The sequence below is a fragment of the Pygocentrus nattereri genome, chromosome 5, assembly GCF_015220715.1.
Source record: "Pygocentrus nattereri isolate fPygNat1 chromosome 5, fPygNat1.pri, whole genome shotgun sequence".
Classification (NCBI taxonomy): Eukaryota; Metazoa; Chordata; class Actinopteri; order Characiformes; family Serrasalmidae; genus Pygocentrus; species Pygocentrus nattereri.
Window position 1 is genome coordinate 47,498,420 of NC_051215.1, and position 6,535 is coordinate 47,504,954.

At 42.8% G+C, this 6,535-nt stretch overlaps 1 long non-coding RNA gene across 1 annotated transcript; it reads right to left on the minus strand.

The window, feature by feature from the left end:
- Positions 1–2,853: 2,853 nt before the first annotated feature.
- LOC108444226 lies at positions 2,854–6,083 on the minus strand. Its single transcript, XR_001859222.2, has 2 exons — positions 5,828–6,083; positions 2,854–5,400 (listed from the first exon to the last, which is right to left on the minus strand). It is a non-coding gene; the product is annotated as an uncharacterized LOC108444226 (long non-coding RNA).
- Positions 6,084–6,535: the final 452 nt, after the last annotated feature.

Here is a 6,535-nt window from a genome sequence, read left to right on the forward strand (position 1 = left end):
TGCAAAAATATGCTCAGCTGAGAAAACAAACTGATGGCTTGACATTTGCAACAAGTACTTTAAAGGGTAATTCCACTCAATTGTAAAACTGCATAATGCTATTGTTGCGTCATTTGGAGTGGTTTGATGTGAAATGGTTCGTTTGTAGTGACTCAGATTTCTTTACAATGCTGGTGAGAGGAACCAGGGTTTACAGGTATAGCAATTCTGTTTACTATTCAAAACTACCAGTGAACCAATACGCATCTTCTAAGTTTCCATCTCAAGTTTTATAGATGTACTATTGTTTTTGGTAAGATCTAAATAATCCATTCTAGACTACAGCCTTCCTGCAAAACTATTCTAACTATTCTAACAGTGTCTCAGTCATCAGGCAGTGTAATCGTAACAATTTCATGTAATATTTTCATGTGAGGGGGCTTTTAGGACCATTAAACTCTTCAGATGTTCGATGCTGGACACCGCTGTGAACAGTTCTGACTCCGCATGTTTCTCTAGAAAGGAGTATTTCACATCAAAGCTCTCTCAATGAAATGTTGAATCATGAAATAATTCTGCTGTAAAATGTACGGTGGAAAACGTATATAAATTGTTTTCTCCTGGAATGTAATGAAGCAAAATTTCAGTAATACTCAAGTGAACTACATTGCTCGTTTTCTTGAGCGCACACAATGACTAATCGATCGCATTTGTTTTGAAGTTTTTTGGCTCATTTACAAAGCACTTGATAACCTCCTTCCCTGTGAGCCCATCCTCATCCACTCATCTTCTGCTGATTTACTGAGCATTTCTCCTTCCAACCTTCATAGTTTTGGTGATCAAACATTTTCTAGATTTGCTTTTCAACTCTGGAACTTTCTTCCTCCACAAGTCTGACAGTTTAATTGTTTCTCCGTATTCAAACCAATTCTCATCTCTAGCCTATAATTTACCACAAGCTAATCCATCCATTTTCTAAGCCACCTCTCCCTCAGGGTCGCAGGGGTGTGCTGGAGCCTATCTCAGTGGTCATCAGGCAGAAGGCAGGATACACCCTGGACAGGTCACCAGTCCATCGCAGGGCAGACAGACACTCACACCTAGGGGTAATTTAGCATGTCCAATTGGCCTGACTGCATGTCTTTGGTCTGTGGGAGGAAACCGGAGAACCCGGAGGAAACCCACACAGACACGGGGAGAACATGCAAACTCCACACAGAGAGGACCCTGGTCACCCGGCCGGGGAATCGAACCCAAGCCCTCCTCGCTGTGAGGCGACAGCGCTACCCACCACGCCACCGAGAGTGCTATGTAAGTATTATGCATTATTAATATTATTATTATAATTATAATAATAATTATTATTATTATTAGTAGTAGTAGTAGTAGTAGTAGTAGTAGGAGGAGGAGGAGGAGGAGGAGGAGGAGTAGCACAAGTCTTGCAAAATAATAATCTGTAGGTTGTCATTTGTGAAAAAGCACATGTCCTGTTGTGGCTGATTCCATTAATCGTATTGCTGCCTTAAATTTGAGGCTGTAGTGACTCTGATCTCTGTAATATTTAAGCCCTTGTGTGTTGTTGATGTTTTTGTTACTCAGTGGTCTGTCGGGTCCACTTCATTCTTGTTTTTGAAATCAGTACAACCACAACAACTCATGTTTAAAATATCACAAGTGGCCAGTGTAGGGTCCTCCTTTAGCAGCTGTAGCCAGTCAGCAGCCTGTCCATGTTGTCCACCCTCACACAAATGCACAATCACACAATAACAGCAGGCCATGTAGGAGTTGAAGGGGCACAGCACCTCCACACTTTTCCTCCCCACGGATTCACCCAACAACACACGTGTAATAGAAATGTGTAGGGGGTGAAGAGTGTGAAGCTGGTAAAATACTGAAATTGAGTCCCACAGACCTGAACACCACACAAGGGTTGAGGAGCTCTCATACAGCTTTAAAGACAACTAGGCTGATTCCTGTACAGTCATTGGCATGTTATAATGCATTGGGTCTGCGTAACAAATTCACTTGTTGAATGATCAAATGTAGGGCATTAATGTTCTTTGTATATTATGTATTGCATTTGCATCATTTTAGAGGTCCTAAGAACCCGTTTTCTTAAGTGTGGATCCTTATATGAGGTCAGTACAGATCTGTATTATAACCTGTATTTTAAATAGTGCGACATGCTGCATTATCTGTATGCAGTAGTATTAAGACTAGATTAGATTAAGTGACCCTTATTAGTCCCACAACGGGGAAATTTCACCTCCGCATTTAACCCATCCATGAAGTGAAACACCACATACACACTAGTGAGCACGCACACACACACTAGGGGGCAGTGAGCACACTTGCCCAGAGCGGTGGGCAGCCCAATCCGCAGCGCCCGGGGAGCAGTTGGGGGTTAGGCGTCTTGCTCAAGGACACCTCAGGCATGTGCTGTCGGCTCTGGGGATCGAACCGGCGACCTTCCGGTCACGAGGCTGGTTCCCTAACCTCCAGCCCATGACTGCCCCAACCAGCCCATGCCCCATGTATTTGTTGGAAACTAATTTGTCATTCACTTACAAGCCTTATAGTCGAATACACATGAAGGAAGGAGACACAATGAGAGGAGCCCAAGCTTCCAAGTAAGGTTTGTGCACAAGTACATTCAAATATTTTGCATAGTCAATACTACAGATAGATCAAGTACGAGCTTTCCAGCTCGTTCTGTTTTTATAGAAACTGCAAAAAACATCATATTTAAGTGTGTTCTCTGTAGAAGACGCAGGATGCGTCGACTTTTCACTCGACAAAACATGTCATTTGACCAGGGGCGTGGAACTTCTGCACAGGCAAGTCAAAAACGACTGCACTTCCAAACTCGGCAGGTGGATTTACATGCAGAGCAGCTTTATTAGTGCTGTTCCAGGAATCATTACCAGAACAGCTGCAAACTCAGACAGAAGGCAGATAAAAGGCAGATACAAGCAAATCCAGAACCCTTAAGCAAGGTCAAACAGAGTTGCTTATGTGGTTTCTGACATGTATAACAAACTGTTGCCTATAAAACTGGACAAAAGTGCATCACATGGCCAAAAACAGAAGCCACCACCTTGAAGCCGCCGGTGATGGGCTAAAGATGGAGCCGGAGTAAAAGCAGTCATAGAGATACGTCACTTTCACATACATATCCACACTGAATAAACTGAATTTACAAGTGAACGCAGTGATCACTCAAGTACGTCTGTCCTGTCCTGCTCAGACCAGTAAGGTCAATGACTTCATCAATTATAGTGTATAAAACAAGCTTTAGTAACATCACAATATCTTAACTTTCAGACTATGGAACCTATTGCTTTTAGGTTTATTCAAATAAATGCTGATATTACTGGCAAAGTATATATTAAAAAGGTGTTGCTATACGACAGGCTACTGTAACAGGTAACATAGCTCTAATATGTGTAATATCTGGTATTGGGTGAATACTAATACGGGCCAGTTCAATTTCAGAGAGAGTGGCAAAGCTGGAGAAGCTGAGACCGGAGGCAAGTTATGCAAATTATACTGCAAAAAAAGTCATTTTTGGTTTCGGCAGGCTTGGCAGGTATACCGAGGTAATTAAAGTAAATAACAAACCAAAGAAAGACAGGCTTAATACTTAGTATCAACCACAAGTGCCTAAAAGTAAATCCTTTTTTTTTTTTTGGTTCCAGTAGATCTTCAATTAATACAATTGTCTTTTAAGGGGTTAATGAGTTTCATATATTTAAGGTTTTACACTTTGTGAAGAAATGGTTTATATTTAAGACTAACATGGATCTTAGGATTACTTTGAGATCTACAGCACTGTGCAAAATTCAGAGACCACTCTGATTTAATTTCCTATCAAATCGGCCATTAATAAGTTATTTATTGTTCAGCATCAGAGGAAAAAAAACATTTACCAATAAAAGACACATCAACTAAATATAATATCAAAATGTTGAGTATTTTGTGTGTCGACATTTTGCCTTTATTACAGGTTTTTTTTGTTTTGTAAACACTTGTAAAGTTCAGGCTTAGTTGCGTTTTCACTTCTCATGATCCAAGTAACCCGAAACACACTGAGTGATGCTGGGGTCCGGACTGCGTCCAGTCAATGTTCTACTGCGATTTTTCTTCTTGCTCCTCTTTAATTTTTTTAACTTTATGCTTCTTCTTCTTCTCTTTCTTCTTTGCAGTCTTTTCTTTTTTCGGTACCGGCTTCTTCACGGACACAGTTCCTTTACTCATAGCGTTGAGCTGCCTTCTCACAGTGGAAGGATGGACAGAAACACCTGTAGATGCTTTCAGATCTAAAGCAAGCGAGGAGCTCGATTTCCTCATATCCATCAAAGACGAAACCTTCAAGTACCACTTATCTGATGGGGACAGTTTTGGTGGTCTACCAGTCCTTGCGCGGTCGTTAGGGGTGCCATTTTCTTTATACCTTTCAATAATTTTCTGAACTCCAGTTTTGGAAACTCCCGTTTTTCCACTTATTTTCCTTTGACTTTCCCCTTTCTTGTGTAAGTGGATTACCTTATATCTGAGCTCCTCAGGAATTCCTCCTTTGGCCATTTTAGACGCACATGAAAAAGAAATCTGGAAGGCAGCGAAGGTGTTCGGGTAGCTGCTTGTGTGAACGTTAGTGTCTCTTTAAAGTGGAAAGTGCCAGTTTTGGGAACAGGTGACTCACTAGTTAAAGACTGGAAGGATGGAAGAGTTACAGTGGCAGCAGCTGGCAAATGAAATAGTGACAGATTTGATATCACACCTTTTTTCTTAAAGGCCTGTGTGCGTTTTTCCGTCAAATTATCGGCCTCCTGTTACTTTTCTGACGCTGAAAAAAATACTTTGATACTTTCTGGCTGGTTTTACTGGAAATTCTAAAAGGGTGGACATCAGGTTTTGCACAGTATTGCACTTACGTTTAAATTTTGTGGGTTTTAGTTGTTCCTACGTCTAATTTAGCAAGTTTATTCGTAGAGCAATACGCTAAGAAAGGTGTTTTAGTTTATTGTAGTGCTTTAACTTTTTTCTCTCTATATCAAAGTGCTGGGTTTCTATATTAATCTTTAGGTATGCAACCTTCAACAGTTCTCAGATATGAATGGATGAAAACAAAGGAATGGGGGAAAAAAGGGGAGCAGAAGCAAAACCTCAACCAACTCACACAACGTGCACAATCAGAGCGAATAGCGAACAGATCAGTCCAGCTGCGGATCCGGTGAACCGCAGCCTACAGAACCAGGTTCAGCTCTCAGTCCAGCTGCTGCGGGGAAAGTCCGTCCGTCAAGCTGCGGGTTTAAACTCGGTCCTGTGGCTCGGTGTGTTGCTTCGCCATCTTGTCTTCTGCGGCGTTATGTACGGCAGACACGACAGAAAGAAGAACCGAACGAAGGAGGGAAACCCGGCCTGTTCACACACAGAAAAACAGCGTCGTAATGCAGCTACAAACAGCCAGAGAAACACAGCAAAGGCTCAGTCTTTACACGACACGCACAACCAAGCTGGACTTCGCTTCTTTCTTATTTTATCCGTTCCACCTTAAACGGTGCAGCAGCTCTATCTGCCAGAATGGGACTGCAGCACCATTTGCTCCATTTAAGGTGGTACGGAAAATTCGGAGGAGCTGGCAAACAAAAGCGAACCTCTGCTTCAGGCATACACACCCATCTACAGCGAACATGCGCCCAGGCTGAAGGGCTGAAGGGCTGTCAGACAGACAGACAGACAGACAGACAGACAGACATTTTCCCAGTCCCTGTTTTTCTCTCTGTACTCCAGCATTTGCACAGCGCGCAGCACCGGATCGCCCTTTTCACAAAGTAGGCAAACTCACCGAGTCCAATCCAGCAACGTTACTAAGTGAAATCGCCGCGGAGATCCGGATTTTAACCGCTCACTCGTAGAGAATCTGATGCTTCAAAAAAGGGTAAAACACTAACAAATGTCATAATACTGAGCGTAATTTTCCGTTAAAGCTCAGCGCCTCTGTGTTTACCGGTTCTTTGTAGGGATGTTAGAAACAAGACGGACCATCTCAAACGGTTCTATTGTTTTGGAGCTGCGTGCGTGGCAGAGGCGGGGAGTCGATTCCAAGTGTTTAGGAATCGAGAGTCGACTCCGAAGCTTCGAACTCGAGTCCTGCCTGCAGCGTGTGATATTCTGTGATATATAAACTACACTCACCGGACACTTTATTAGGTACACCTCGCGCGTAAAAGGTTGGACCCCCTTTTGCCTTCAGAACTGTCTTAATTCTTCGTGGCACACTTTCAACAAGGTGTTGGAAACGTTCCTCAGAGATTCTGGTTGGTGATTTGAGTTCCTGTTGTCTTTCTATCATCTGGAACCAGTCTGCCCATTCTCCTCTGACCTCTCACATCAACAAGGCATTTTCGTCCACACAACTGACCGCTCACTGGATGTTTCCTCTTTTTTGGACCGTTCTCTGTGAACCCTAGAGATGGTTGGGTGTGAAAATCCCAGCAGATCAGCAGTTTCTGAAATACTCAGACCAGCCCGTCTGGCACCAACAACCACGCCA